Genomic DNA, 14,907 nt, shown 5'->3' with positions numbered 1-14,907 from the left:
CTGCAGTATTTGAAACTCTAAGATTATTTTTAACTCTCCACATAAACTGCCCTAGTTAAGAAGTCACACCTTTAAACTAAGCAGCCTGATTTTCATACATATATACACTTTTCACTGTAAAAAGCAATTTATTAAATATTTATTGAGCAAAGCAATCTTTAGTTCCTCCTATTTGCTAAAATTTTTAGCACCAAAGCAGTGAGACCCAAGAAAGAGGGAGGAAACCAATATTTTTGACAACCTACTTTATACCAGCTGAGCGCTCCAATGCCAGCAATACTGTGTACCTATCACATGTTAGATACAAACATTATCTCATTTAATCATATAAAATCCTATTTGGAAGGTATGATTTTTACCTCTATTTTAAGAGTAGAGAATTTTGAAGTTTACTGAATCCAACTAGTAAGATGGAATGGAGAAAGGACTCCTGAGTTCTTAACTACTCTAAGGTCTCACCCTTCATGTTATAATTTAACTACTTTTCTATTAAGGGTCACAGAATCAAATGATTAGTCCAGTTCAAATAACTAGTGTCAAGGCCAGTGTTCAATTTCAATCTGATATCCATGCTACTGCCAAAACAGACACTTAATTATCCTACAACTCTGCTTAATTATAAGTCAGTTTATAAGCTCTCAAATGGTATAATATTAACTTCATTTTACCACTCCTTATACAGCATCACTTACACTGCACTTTGTAAATGATTTTGATGATTGTCATTCCAGTGCTAAAAAAAAAAATTAAAAAAAACTCACTGTTCTTGGAGAGCCACAGAGAGACTATTATTCAGGTATGCTGAGGCCACAGAGGGGCTCCTTAGCTCCTTGGCCTCATCCATTGTCAGTAGCTGCGGGGTTCACTTTGGGGAAGGGTATAATAAGAGCAAGCTGTCAACAGAGATAGATACTAGAATCAGCTCATTCAAAAATGGTTCATGAAGTCTGCCTCAAACTCTTTAAGCTAAAGGAGTTATATCCCTGTGTCATAGGAGAGAACTTGCTATATTCTCCTTGGACACTTCCTCTCATAAGCCGAAAAAAGGAACAAATGGCAAATCAGCATGCGGCCAGGGGTGGGGGATTGTGGAGGTTCAGGAAGTAGGGTGAATCATGAGGATACAGAGACCTAGCCTATGAATATAATTCCTGCAAAATTATCCAGCTGTGTTCTCAGAAAAACACAGGAGCTAAGTCAAACAAATGCTGGTGTCTCCATCTCTGTGTGCAATCAAAGAAAGCCCTCTAGGCCAGCCCTCTTTCATCAAGATGTATGCTGCAGGCAGCTACTTCCTCCAAAGGCTTTGGCAGGGGTCACAAAATCAAATGCCTGAAAGCTCAGACATGAGTAAACTGGCTCAAGGAGATGGTGGTAATTGTGGCAAAGCTATTACACATGGGCCATGTCCTGTCCAACGGGTCACCCTTATAATCCACCTGTGCAGAGGCAGTGCTTCTTTCTAATTCCCACACAGGGAAGGTATGTTCTAGGAGCCACCTGCGTATGGTAAACTGGCAATCACTACCCAGTTCCACTTGCTGTGTGAGAAATGGGGTCCAATGACTTCCCGGTCCAAAACATAGGCCTCTTTTAAGAAGAGCCAAAATTTAGATTTCTTTTTACATGAAAATCTCCTGGCTTTTAGTTTTTGGCAACTGATTCAAATCATTTTAAACGTTATGCAAGCCAAACGTAAATGCCTGCTGGCTGGATGTGGCCCAGGCATAGACCATCCATTTCGGACTCCTGGTCTACAGAGATGAAGGCTCTTGGATGCTTCTTCCCCTCCTGGAGGCATAAACACAATAAGAGAAAGTTCGTGACAGGATTGGATTTGCCTTAGGGAAAAACACAGAAGCCTTCTTAGGGGGATATAAAATGCAAAAACACCCTTGCCGGTACTTACAAGAAGTTTCCCTCTTGCCACTTCCCGAATTTATGAAAAGATTGCTGTTAATGCTGTGTAAGGAGAAGTAGTCAATCACATTGGAGGGTGGTTGTACGGTCTCTAACGGAAAAGCACCACCCCTTGTTATGAACATTGCTAGCCACCTGCACAGCCCCTGGGTGTCAAAGGGATTGATGTTCTTGGTAAGCTGAGCATATGAAGTTACCATCCCATTTCTGTGTTCCAGTTGAAAAATACCTACTCTTGTCAATAACCTGAGGCCCTATAGATGACAAAAAGCAAGGCTGTATTCTGCTCTGTCATATATCATCACAAAATTGCCGGCCAACACTCCAGTTCTTCTTCAACTCTTTGTTGTTGGTAATGACGTACAAAAGAGAAAGGACACAGCTCAATTTCTTTGGATGCTAAATTGAGCCTTCAGAGCTCAGAGTTGGGAAAAAAAAAAAAAAAACTGATACAGATTTAGCACAAGGGTCAAGATGTCCTCTGTTAAGGAGAAACTTTTTATGTTGGCAACCACTTGAAGATCTAAGGAAGCACGAGGATTAGCTGTGTTCTCTTAGGCCCACTGCATGTTAATTGTGTCTATGACCCTAACGGCATGCAGGGAAAGGCAGAATATTCCAGTGAATGTGCCCGTATTTGAAAAGTCAAATTTCCTGGGGACTTTAAATCAATAATTTTACATACCTACATAATAAAAGGAAGGCCTCCCTGCCAGGATGGATGGAGAAAAGCAGTTTCTTAGCTTGTGAAATTGCCCCTGAAATCAACCAGAGAAAGGGAAACTGATGCCCATTGGCTGTAATTTCACTACAATCTTTAGTGTTTTCTTTTTTCTTTCTGCCATCACTCTTTTTATTATGAGACTAAAATGTCCTTCCCAACTATCTCATTGCTAGACTTTTAAATGATTAAATAAAAGAAGTTGGCCTAAATTTTCCAGTAACTGCAGGGTGTTTTTATCTTCAAAAAACATTTTCCCAATACAGATATCCATTTTGTTTTATTAACATTTATTACATTTATTGGGCAGCTATATGTGCCAGGCCCTGTGCTGGGTATGTAGATAAAACAGAGGAATAAGAATAGTCTTTGCCATCTATAAATTCCCCATCTTTGAGGAAGGTGAAAGTGCTGAGAATCCTGTATATAGAGAATTTAAACTTATAGTAGCAAAGCAATAGGAAACAATTAATTTGTAAAACAGTCACCCAAGATGGTTAAATGGAGATACTGTAGCTTAGCTTTGTAAGTTATTGTCTTAGTCCTTTCAGGCTGCTATAATAAAAATATTATAAACTGGATGGATTATAAACAACAGAAATGTATTTCTCACAATTCTGGAGACTGGGAATTCCAAGATCAAGGCACCAGCAGATTCAGTGTCTGGTGACAGCACCAATTTCTGAATCAAAGAGGGTACTTTCTCACTGCATCTTCACATGGTAGAAAGGACAAGGCAGCTCTCTAGGGCATCTTTTATAAAGGCACGAATCCTGTTTAGGAGGACTGAGCCCCCGTGATCTAATCACCTCTCAAAGACCACCCATCCTAATACCATCATACTGGGGATTTGTTGTCAACAAATGGATTTGGCAGGGAGTAGGGGAGGACGTAAACGTTCAGACCATAGCAGATACCATAAATGTCCAGGATAGAGCTGCCAGGAAGCTAAGCTGTGACTTAGCTGTGGAAGCTAAGTTGTTTGGATTTAATGATACAGTCACACAGGAATAGGAGTTTCTGCCTCTAGAGCAGGAAACAAAATGGTGGAAGAGAAGCCCTGAGTGGAAGGAACCTGATAAAGTCTTTAAAATGAAACATTGACAACAAGCACATTCATTCGTTTTAATTGACAAATAAGTGTTGAAGCAGACAGTATGCCAAGACCTGTGAGAGGGGCTGGGTTTACTGGGAAAAGCAAAAAGACATGCCTTTTCCATCCTATAGTCCTAGTGTCCCTCAATAAACTGCTTGCTTAATCACTCTCTTGATGAAAGTTTTCAAATTGGTTTGCTTTTTGGTTTTAAGGAAATTTTCTCTCATGAAATCACATTGCTAATTTATAATGTTATAGGATGAGGTAGGAATGTATAAATGAAAACATAAAATGGAAATCAATAAGAAAATATGGCTCCCTTTAGGTATAGTAACTTTATATCCAACTTTGAAAGAGGGCATATTGTCCTTACAATAACAACTCATCCTTAGTTTTTTTAATTATATTTATTAAGGTTTTTTATTTATTTTAAAAAATATTAAGTAGGGAAAAAATGACCCACAATCTCACTGTCCAGATAATTCCTACTGTAAGTATTTATTTTCTTACATTAAAATATTATGGAAAACTAATAGTAGTTTTCTTTCTTCTTTTTCTTTTTTTTTTTTTTTTTTGAGACAGAGTTTTGCTCTTATTGCCCAGGCTGGAGTGCAATGGCACAATCTCAGCTCACTGCAACATCCAAAAAAATAGATTTACATTACTAGTCGTAACTTGTGACTTCTGAAGCTTCCACAACCTCTGGGTTCAAGTGATTCTCCTGCCTCAGCCTCCTGGGTAGCTGGGATTACAGGCATGCCCACCACACCCGGCTAATTTTGTATTTTTAGTAGAGACCAGGTTTCTTCATATTGGTCAGGCTGGTCTTGAACTGCTTACCTCAGGTGATCTGCCCGCCTCAGCCTCCCAAAGTGTAATAGTAGTTTTCTATTGTTGTGTAACAAATTACCACAAATGTAGTGACATTAAACAGCACTCATTTTTTTAGCCCACAGTTTGGCAGGACAGAAATCCAGTGTGGGAAATAAGAAATAACTGGAAAATAATAAATTTCCCAATCTGAGTTCTCTGCTCAGAGTAGCTAAAGGCTGAAATCAAGGTGTCAGTTGGACTGAGTTCTTGTCTGGAGGATCTGGGAAAATTCACTTCCAAGCTCATTCTTGTTGGCAGAATTCAGTTCCCAGCAGTAATAGGAATGGGTCGCCATTGCCTCGCTGGCTGTCAGCTAGAGACTGCTCTCAACTCCTAGAGGCTGCCCATATTCCCCACCATGTAGTGCCCTCCATCTTCAAACCAGCAATGGCAAGTCCAGTCCATCTCATGCTTCAAATGTCTGACTTCCTCATCATCTGCTTCTACAGCTAGAGAAAACTCTCTGCCATTAAAGGGCTCCTGTGATTGGGTCAGGCCCACTTGGATCATCCCTCTTAAAGTAAATGGTGCCACACAACATCATTAAATCACAAGAGTAAAACCCATCATAGTCACAGACCTGGGGATTACACAGGGCATGTCCACTGAGGAGGTAGGAAATCTTGGGAGCCATTTGAGAATTTTGCCTACTACATAAAGAAACATAGTAAGGAAACTGAAATACAGCAAAAAGGTATTAAACAGGATATAAACAAGATACTCCTATCCCACTTCTCCCAACCCCACACCACAGTGATAACCATGGTCAACAGTTTTCTTACACATCTTTCCAGGAAAATATATATATATATATAAAAAAATGCAAATGTGTCTCTGTATCTCCTCTTTGAATTTAAATAAAAGGAATCAAATTGCTTTTCTCTTTTAATCTTGCTTGGAGCTCCTTCCTTAGTGACAAATGTGGATCAGCATTATTCATTACACATAAGAGTAGCTTTTTATTTCTTTAATAGTTACATAAGAATAAGCAAAGAGATCAGCAATGAATCATCCCTAAAACAGAGACACATTATTTATTATTTCCCTTTTTAATTTATGGACAGAGTTTGCATCAGACCCATTGTTCTACCTGAAACACCTCCTTCTCTTGGAACTGATGAGTCCTCCAAGAGTCTCTATTTTGGAATAGAGTCAACTAATTTTCTGCTAAGGCAAATTTAAATAACAACTTCTGAAGGAAGTGATCCTTTACACACAAAAGGCTTTTAACAGTATGTCCTTACCCGTGAAGAAATGGCACCATAAAAAAGAAGATAAAGAATAAGAAAAAGAAAATGGAAGAGCAGAAGGGATTAGATTAAAGTTAAAACTGAAGTCTGGAGTTCATCTATGCTCCAGAGCAGGAAGAAAGTTCTACCCTCTGAACATTACCACATCTTTTCTCCCCAGCAACACCAAAGAAATAAGAAGTATTACTTTTTCCATAAAAGATGTATTTCTTTCTAATTATTGTCATTCTAATATTCTTAAACTACAATGTTTGATCTACGACTTTAGAATACCAATTTTTCATATCTATTTCTTCTAAGCACAAAAAGATAGACTTCCACTACCTTTCATTGTTCTTTGAATGGGACTAGACACTAAAAAATAGATTTACATCGCTAGTCATAACTTGTGACTCCTGAAGCGTCCACAAAACTCATATATTCTATTTTTTTCTACTGAAGTGACAAGTTACTCTGCTTTCATCAATTTAAATGAAAACACAGTAAGCAATAATAATGGCCCCATTTCCGTGAGCTGTTTCTCTGTGTGAAGAGTCCATGAGCTGAAAGTTTCTCTTCAGAGATCAGTCCACTGTTCTGAAATGGAGATGAACTGTTATATATAATGATAATGCATATGAATTTATGTTAATTCTTGAAGAATGTGGTAATTTGCTCTCAAAATCTTAAACTTCCTCACTTCTGCTGCAGAGAGACCCTAAAAGCACATCTCTGAAGATTACCTACCAGGACATCAAGGAGAGCACTTAGTAGTAACTGGGCAGCAATTTAAGAACAAACCTCAAGATTGTATGAGGCAATTGTTAGTGATGAAGCAAAACAAAGAAGCTGAGAGGAGATCCAGTACCATCCTTTGATCCAGGTAAGCAGGAACCCTGACCTGGGCCTGCACCTCAGGGAGCACCGTGCCTTAAAGCACCTCCCAAGAAATGTTCTAAGTCCCCATCTGGTGCCTGGGACCAGCCCCTCTGCTATTTGGTCAGGAAGTCTCAGACTAGATCAGGACCTATGTCTCCATTTCTCCTCTACAGAGCACTCACTAAGCCTCTACCCAGGCCAGCTGTGGTAGTTCATGCCTATAATCCCAGCACTTCAGGAGACTAAAGCAGGAGGATCACTTGAGGCCAGGAGTTCAAGACCAGACTGGAAAACATAGCAAGGTCCCCTCTCTACAAAAAATTAAAAAATTAGCTGGGTATGGTGGCATGTGCCTGTAGTCCTAGCTTCTCAGGGCTGAGTCAGGACGATTGTTTAAGCCCAAGAGTTCGAGACTATAGTGAGCTATGTTTATGCCACTGCATTCCAGCCTGGATGACAGAGAAAGACCCTGTCACTTAAAAAAAAAATTAAATTATTCTCTGCCTCATGCATGAGGTAAACCAAATTCCCCAAAGAACCTCTAGGAGGAAAGCACTGCTGTCCAGGATAATAGTTTTTATATGAGACCGTGAAAGATTGGATAAAATTGGGCCTCTGGAATGGTGCTGACATGCTGTCTTAGGGTGACAGTGACGCTGACTTTGGAAGGACACAGAACAATTCAGGACTCTGCCGATCCCTGGGCTTGAGCCACACATGTGAGCTGGTATAATAGCTCTTTAGGCTGCTGTGCCAGCTCCAGTGTATGGAGGAACCAGGATGTCACAAGTTATCCTCTACCTAGAGCTGTCATTCTACTTCCTCCACAGGCTCTACACCATGGGTCAGGCTTTGGGGTGGCCTTGCCCATCTGCACCAAGAGCTTTCAAGATCTTTGCTCTCCTTTACCCTGTGACTCTTCAGATCCATTTTCTCTCTTGCCTTACATCATGTGTTGATGTTGTACTGTGCCAGGCTGGTCTTGAGCCATGCTAGACAAGGGATGGACATTTCTTATGCAAATGGGACCACTCTTCTTATCCTCTGTAGGTCCCTCACTTATTTTCCCCACTGGTAGAAGTGGTGGAAGGCAAACGTACAGCCAGCACTAAAAGAGATCACATTGTAGGAATACAGTGGCCACTGCCTAAAGCATTCAGGAGAAGACATACTGGAAAATACAGTATTCTAAGTTTACATGCTGTAAAATTCTATACAGTAAATTTTACATGGCCAGAAAACAATTTATCATTCACATTTTTCTGCATATGCTGGATAAGATTTGCATTTGTGGTCATCATCAACAAAGCGCAGTAATAGCCTTTGATACAGTCATGAGAAACCAGTTGTCATGGGTGACATGATGAATGATGCAGCCTCATGAGTAATGATGCAACCAGCATTAAATAAATGGTATTAGAGAACTGCAGAGGCAAGAAGGTCTATACTGTTTCAGTACAAACAGAATCTAAAGAGCCATTGCATTGTGAATAATAACAGCATTTCTACCTGTTTCTCACATGGTGGAAGATATGAAATTAGCCAGGAACCACACATTTGACAATAAAGAACCAGAAGATACAATGCCAATCTACCGGCTGATATGAGGAATCATTACAAGCAATGATTGGACAATAAACGAGTGTGTAAGTAGCTCCACTTTACCCATTTTCTGAAGAATAAACTTTGTAACACTTTTTAAATCAAATTGTTTACACAGACAGAGGACCCACAAAAAATATTTACCTGAGGCCCTACATATTTTTGGGATGACCCTGAGGAAAACTCTTGGGGAAAGGAAGCAGCTAACCTTCCAACATACAGTTTCATCTTTTCTCAATATAGATTTCATATTACATGGTCTGGGAATCTTTATGACTTAATGCAACAAATATTTTACATATGCAACGAAATAATTACCACTCTGTGATACAAAGACCCTCTGACACAGTCGGGACTTTTGCACTTTTTTTTTTTTTTTGGTAGCTGTTGTTCTGTTGCATTTTTTCCTGCTTGAATAGGGTTCTCAAGTGTTCAGATGCGGCTTGCTTACTTACTTAGTCAATCAACTCCAGTAAAAGAGTTCTTTCTAGATTGACCTTCAACACCCAGAGTATTTTTAGATGACATCACTGTCATTAATTGGTAAAAACTCAGAGAATGTAAAGTAATTTTCAGGTTAGCCTTAAATATTTTAATTATAGAAGAAAACCTGCTCTAAAAACATATAAATGCATGTTAATAACATATACAGGTTATTGCTGAAATATCTCTTGGATCTTTTCCTTTTTTATGAACATGGATAATTAAGGATTAACTATATTTTAAGGATTCCATTTTACCAATGGTCTGTTTTTCCCACAGTCGTATCTACAAAAATAATTACTTATTCACAAGTGATTAATCTGCCTTCATGACTTAAACTATTAGTCTAATCATGCAATTACTAGCCAAACAACTAAGAGAGGCTAATAATGAACTTCTAGTTTCAGTTCTAGTTCAAGGAATCTTGGCTTATTTCTAGAGGTAGGCAAGAAATAATTAGAAAGAGAAGAAGACTGAATTTTAAACCAACATATTAAACCAACTTAAAGCGGTGACATAGCCAATTTATAAGCATATGGAAATATCCTTGTGTCCTTCCTCTTTTTTTTTGTTTTTGTTTTTGTTTTGTTTTTTTTGAGACGGAGTCTCGCTCTGTCTCTCAGGCTGGACTGCGGTGGCGCCATCCTGGCTCACTGCAAGCTCCACCTCCCGGGTTCACGCCATTCTCCTGCCTCAGTCTCCCGAGTAGCTGGGACTACAGGCGCCCGCCACCGAGCCCGGCTAATTTTTTTTTGTATTTTTTAGTGGAGACGGGGTTTCACCGTGTTAGCCAGGATGGTCTCGATCTCCTGACCTCGTGATCCGCCCGCCTCAGCCTCGCAAAGGCTGAGTCCGTCCTCTTATCCACTGATTTTTTTTCTCCTTGCCAGATTCTAATTGTAGAAACTACTACTAGAGATGCTTAAGCTAATCAAGGTCAAAATTTTAACTCCCACAGGATTTTAAAATTTCAAATACCATTGAATTTCTTTTCAATAAGTCTTACAAATACATGTTAGAGAACAAAACATTCCAATAACATAGTATATTGAAATATAAAATCTGAAGTTAATTTTTGTATTTCCAGTTACTGCTTGGTAAGAAAGCTTAAAGAAAAGCATACTGTCAGTGCCACCATTCTTGTTTTTAAAAATTCGACATATGTTTCCATTTCGATAAAGACAGTTATAAAATGCATTATGGTCCTGGGAAAGAGAATAGAACAATTCAGATTTTCTGATGTATTTTTCTTTTAACTCACCAAGTATTGCTTTCCTCCTATCAAAGAGGGATAGGGAGTACCTAACTTTGAGAGACGCCTCTTCTGTGATCTAACCCTTTAAAGTGGGATAACAATCCTGTGGCAGGCAGGGAAAGGATATTTATTGAACAAGGACATTAGCAACTAGAATAGTTACCTCTACTTTCTCAGTAATAAATGGCAAATTCCAAGCCTTAAGCCTTTTTGTTTGGAAATTCAACAACAATAACAAAATGAGTTCATCTTTCCTTAAGATCCAGTGGACTTTTTGAAACAGAATCCCGGGAAAATAATCTTAGGTTGTGAAATTCTGTGAATTTTACAAATAAACCGTAAATTATATAAAATTAAAAGCAATTTCCTGGCTTTTCAGCACTGACCTTCTAATGGATGCATCCCAGTCACAGATCAAATGGCAAAAACTTTACATCCTACAAATCCAGCAAAAATCACTTGTAAACATTAAGACATTGGACCCACATGAATATCAAATGTCTAAATAGAAAACAGCAAGAACCTGCTTGCTTTAGGAATGTTTTAGGATAGATGATGTTGATTATAAGTAAGCAATAACATGGTAGAAACAAAAAGCCAATTTTTTTAGAGCAAAATATAGTATTGAGAATCAGTAACATCCAATTCAGTGCATCAGTCAACTTGTTTGGACATTATGTTTGATACAAAGCACAGTTGTGAAGTGGGTGAAGGATTCCAACTCTTCCACTGTGCAATCATGTATCCTTGCCCCACCCAACAGAAATAATAATGCCTTTCAAATACTTCCATTCCCTGTATCCTTTGCCATCACCTCTCTGTTCTGCTTTTCTAAGCAGCAGGGTCAACCTGGCATTTCCTGGAGGACTGCACCTGTCAGCTGGAATCACCGTTCTTCCAATTGCTGAATCAGCCCACCCTCATACCACTAGCTGGTAGTGATACAAGGAGACCTTCAAATTCTGCGAATTTTGTGTCCGGATTAGAACAGGCTGTAGGCCAATTTCTTTAAAACCAGAACAGATTTTCAGACATTTATACAATCACATTTCTAATTACAGAGGGCCCAGAAAATACATATCATTTCAGACTTGAATGGACTATTTGATTCCAAGCAAAAATCTTTTATTTTGTCACCCAGATGACTACCATATACTAAGGCCATCATAATTATTCCTATTGTGGCAGAACATTGTTCTAACTTGAAAAGCCAAGCTTTTAAGAGGAGTTCTGTAAATAGAGTTGAATACTAGACAAACTAACAAAATGAGAAAGAGGCAAGTAGGAATCAGTCATAGGGTTCAAATTTTCAACCTTTGTGACTTTGATCCTTTGCCAACCATGATTTTTCCACGTAAGCTGATGGATAAAGGCTACACAGAGAACACTGCTGAACTGAAAGAACTTTTCTTATTGAAGAAAAGACTTCAACCTGAACTGAAAGAACTTTTCTTATTGAAGAAAAGACTTCAGAAATTCAGAGAGAATAGTCTATTATTTTTCAAGAGAATTCTAGTTAACAATGATATTATGTTATTGAATCCATTAAGAAAGATATATGAGCAAACTCACTCTCTTAGTTCTGGGCACACTAGAATCAGAGCCTCAGATGGTAGTTCTGGTGCATAAGGTTTAGTGAAGCCGTGCTCTTCAGAGAAAGCCAGCAGAGTGGGGTGCAAAGCGGGAGAGGAGAGACGAAAGAGCTCAGCAAGGATGTGGTCCTGTACAAAGGCCAGTCTTGACCTGATCCATGGGATCACACCACAAAATTAATTATGGCCCTCTCCTTCGATGTAAGGGGGCCATTTGTAGCCCTACATTCATCAGTCATTGGCTGCCTTTAGTTGGGGCGAGGAACATGACCTCCTGAGAGATGCTGCTGCCATTCGCAATTCTCTAAAAAAAAGGGGCAGCTGTGGGTCATTAGAAGTCTACACTCACAGCAATTGGAGAAGGGAGTGACGGGCCGGGTAAGGGATCCAGGCAGGGCACCACAGCATCTACTACACTTGCTAATTGCAGATCACTCAGCAATTAGAAAACCACCTGGGCTCTGTAAAATGTTAGACAGACTGGAAAGGGTCACCTCTGGCATCAACAGGTGAAATCATTGGGATGAAATGGCTGGCAATCTTACCCGGGTGCCCTTAATTGTATTATACTCCATGCTTTGTGCTTCCTTGGCTTGTTAACAATCTACAGCCTCTGACATAATGTATCCTTAACCTATTTTGGTGTTCTTAATTCAGAATTATTTCTTCTTCCCGCATGAAGAAAAAGCTGCCAGTTTTGAGAATATCCATTAAGTTAAGGGCACAAAGCAGAATGTTAACATTCAACTTGAAGAGAAAGAAACAGACTTTATACATCACAAAGCACAATTCCTTTTTAATGGAAGAATGAAGTTTCAGAAGGAGAGATGTGGGGACAGAGAAAGAAGTTACCTTCTTTGTACAATTTTTATTTGCATTTGACGAGTGCTGTTCCGTGGGAATCCTTTACCCTATAAAAAATGTCCACCTATGCTGTTAGTTTGTGATGCTCCCCATTTCTCAAACACGAGCACTTAGAAATTCCAAACTCTCTGATTTTTTTTCCTCCCTGACCTTGTGCTAGAGTTGGAGTGATCCACATTTTCTCTGTTGCTCTGTGATATTCTGAAACAATCAAAATAAATTGAATCTTTTATTACCCAATAGGTAGATCAGAAATAAGAACCCAAGGCTGGATAACAATAAATCTGGTGGTATCTTTACCCAGGTGGGTATTTTGAAGCCACAAAAAAACTCAGACATGTCATTTTGTACTTCCAACTTTCTCCTTCTCTATTTTGAGGTGATTAATTTCCTCCGGATATCTAGAACAAGATGGCTTTATATTTCAGTTCATTATAAAAACAGAAAAAGAAAGAAAAGATTTGCCTATCTCCATAGGAAAGTCGATTTCTTTCTTTTTTGACTTAATCAATGAGAAGGCATTAAATATAATGGTTTCAAAATCTTAACTAGAAATGCCAGTTTGGCCACAAAAGGCTTTGTTAAAAGGGCATGTAGGAATCCATGGAGAGGTTCATCATTATAATAATCCACTCAGGATGATTTGATTTCTATAGCTCCAAGTCTTGATATTTGTCCTGGATTCTGCAGCCAGCCAAGGCAGTGGGAGATTTTCTTCTGAAGCAAACAAATCTCCCTGTTTCGTACTGATTCAACCTAATTCTAGCCACCCAGCCTACACATTATATATTTCCTATTTTGAGAAAAAACAGTCCTGGAACAGGGAGTGGGCAGTGGACTCAATTCTATTTTCCACTAAATTGAGACACCTTACAGATAAGAAAAGCCACACTTTCTGTGACGGGGAAGAAGCAGAATACTTGCTGCAGTGAAAAATCACAAACCAGGAACCAGAGGATAAGAGGAGAATGGCAGATTAACTTCCGGTTACAGGACAGCCGTAAGCTCTTACAAGGCTCCCTCTGGCATCCGCCTCTAATTCCTAGGCTCTATGCACATCCATAAAGAAATAGTTTCCCAAAAGTAGACTCATCTGGGAGTAAAATGTCAGCTTTGCAAGGCTTCTGACCCTGCCCTCCCACAATCCAGGCAAGACCCTCAAGTTATAATTAGCTTCATTGACCCTTCAGTCTCTCCGTTTTTGCATGGCCAATTCACTGCTATTTATATCGGGGCTCAGTGGCGATTTTTGTGGCCACAACTGTGTTCTGACCTTCTCCAGAGAGGATACTGAGGGTCAGGACAGTTTCGTTCATGTTTGGATAGAGTTAATACATCATCTCTAGGATTAGAATTCTAGTTTGAAAGAGTGAATGGTAGCTTTTGGTTTTATTTTTGGTACAAGAGAGTAAGGCTTTGCTTTTAATGTTTGAATTTAGGTGTGGGGGTCAGTAAATACACTTATGAAATGGCAGTTAGAAGGAGAGAGAAGGTGTAGAAAATGAAAAGTGGGGGAAAACTTCCCACTAGAATTTTGCCAGAATTTATAGAAGTCTAAGGTTAGAACTGACTTTCTAAGTTAACATTAATACAAACTTACCTCTTTAATGAGCCTAAGTTCAGTCTCATAACAAAGAGTTTCAGCTCTTCAGAAATATCATTTTAAAAAAATGCAAGCTAGGTGGGCAAAAGCACTAAAGCCAGAGGCACATCCTCCTTGCTAATAAAATTAGCTGACATTTATTTTGTATTTGCAGGTGTCAGGTACTGTTAAGAGTCCAATGCTAGGGTGAAGTGTTATCACTTCCAGAACAGAATCTCTACACTAGTCAGTGGGACTGAAGCCCAGCTGTAACAATTGCTAGCTGTGTGCCCTGCAAAAATATATTTAACCTCTCTATGCTTCTGGTTGTTTTTTTTTCAACTGTAAAATTGGTGTTAGAAATAATCCTCACTTCATTTCAATTTAAGATCGTGAACAGATATCCACATTCTCAACTTCATTACAGCATTATTCACAAAGCCAAAATGTAGAAACAACCTAAACATCTATAGGTGGATAAATGGTTTTTTAAAATGTGGTATATACATGCAATCAAAACAGTATTCAGCCTTTAAAAAAAAAAAAAAGAAGGAAATCCTGCCGCTTCTGATAACATGGATGAATCTTGAGGACATTATCCTAAGTGAAATAAACTAGTCATAGAAAGAGAAACATTATATTATTTGACTTACATAAAGTATCTAGAATAGTCACATTCAGACTAGAAACAGAGAGAAGAACAGTGGTTGCCAAAGCTTCAGGGAGGGAGAAATGAGGAATTATTGTTCAATGGGTGTAGAGTTTTAGTTACGCAAAACGAATCAATTCTAGAGACCTGCCCTCCATTGTT

The sequence above is a fragment of the Pongo abelii genome, chromosome 11 (genome assembly GCF_028885655.2).
Source record: "Pongo abelii isolate AG06213 chromosome 11, NHGRI_mPonAbe1-v2.0_pri, whole genome shotgun sequence".
NCBI classification, from domain to species: domain Eukaryota; kingdom Metazoa; phylum Chordata; class Mammalia; order Primates; family Hominidae; genus Pongo; species Pongo abelii.
The sequence above is the reverse complement of the archived record's forward strand: the minus strand, read 5'-3'. Positions refer to the sequence as shown.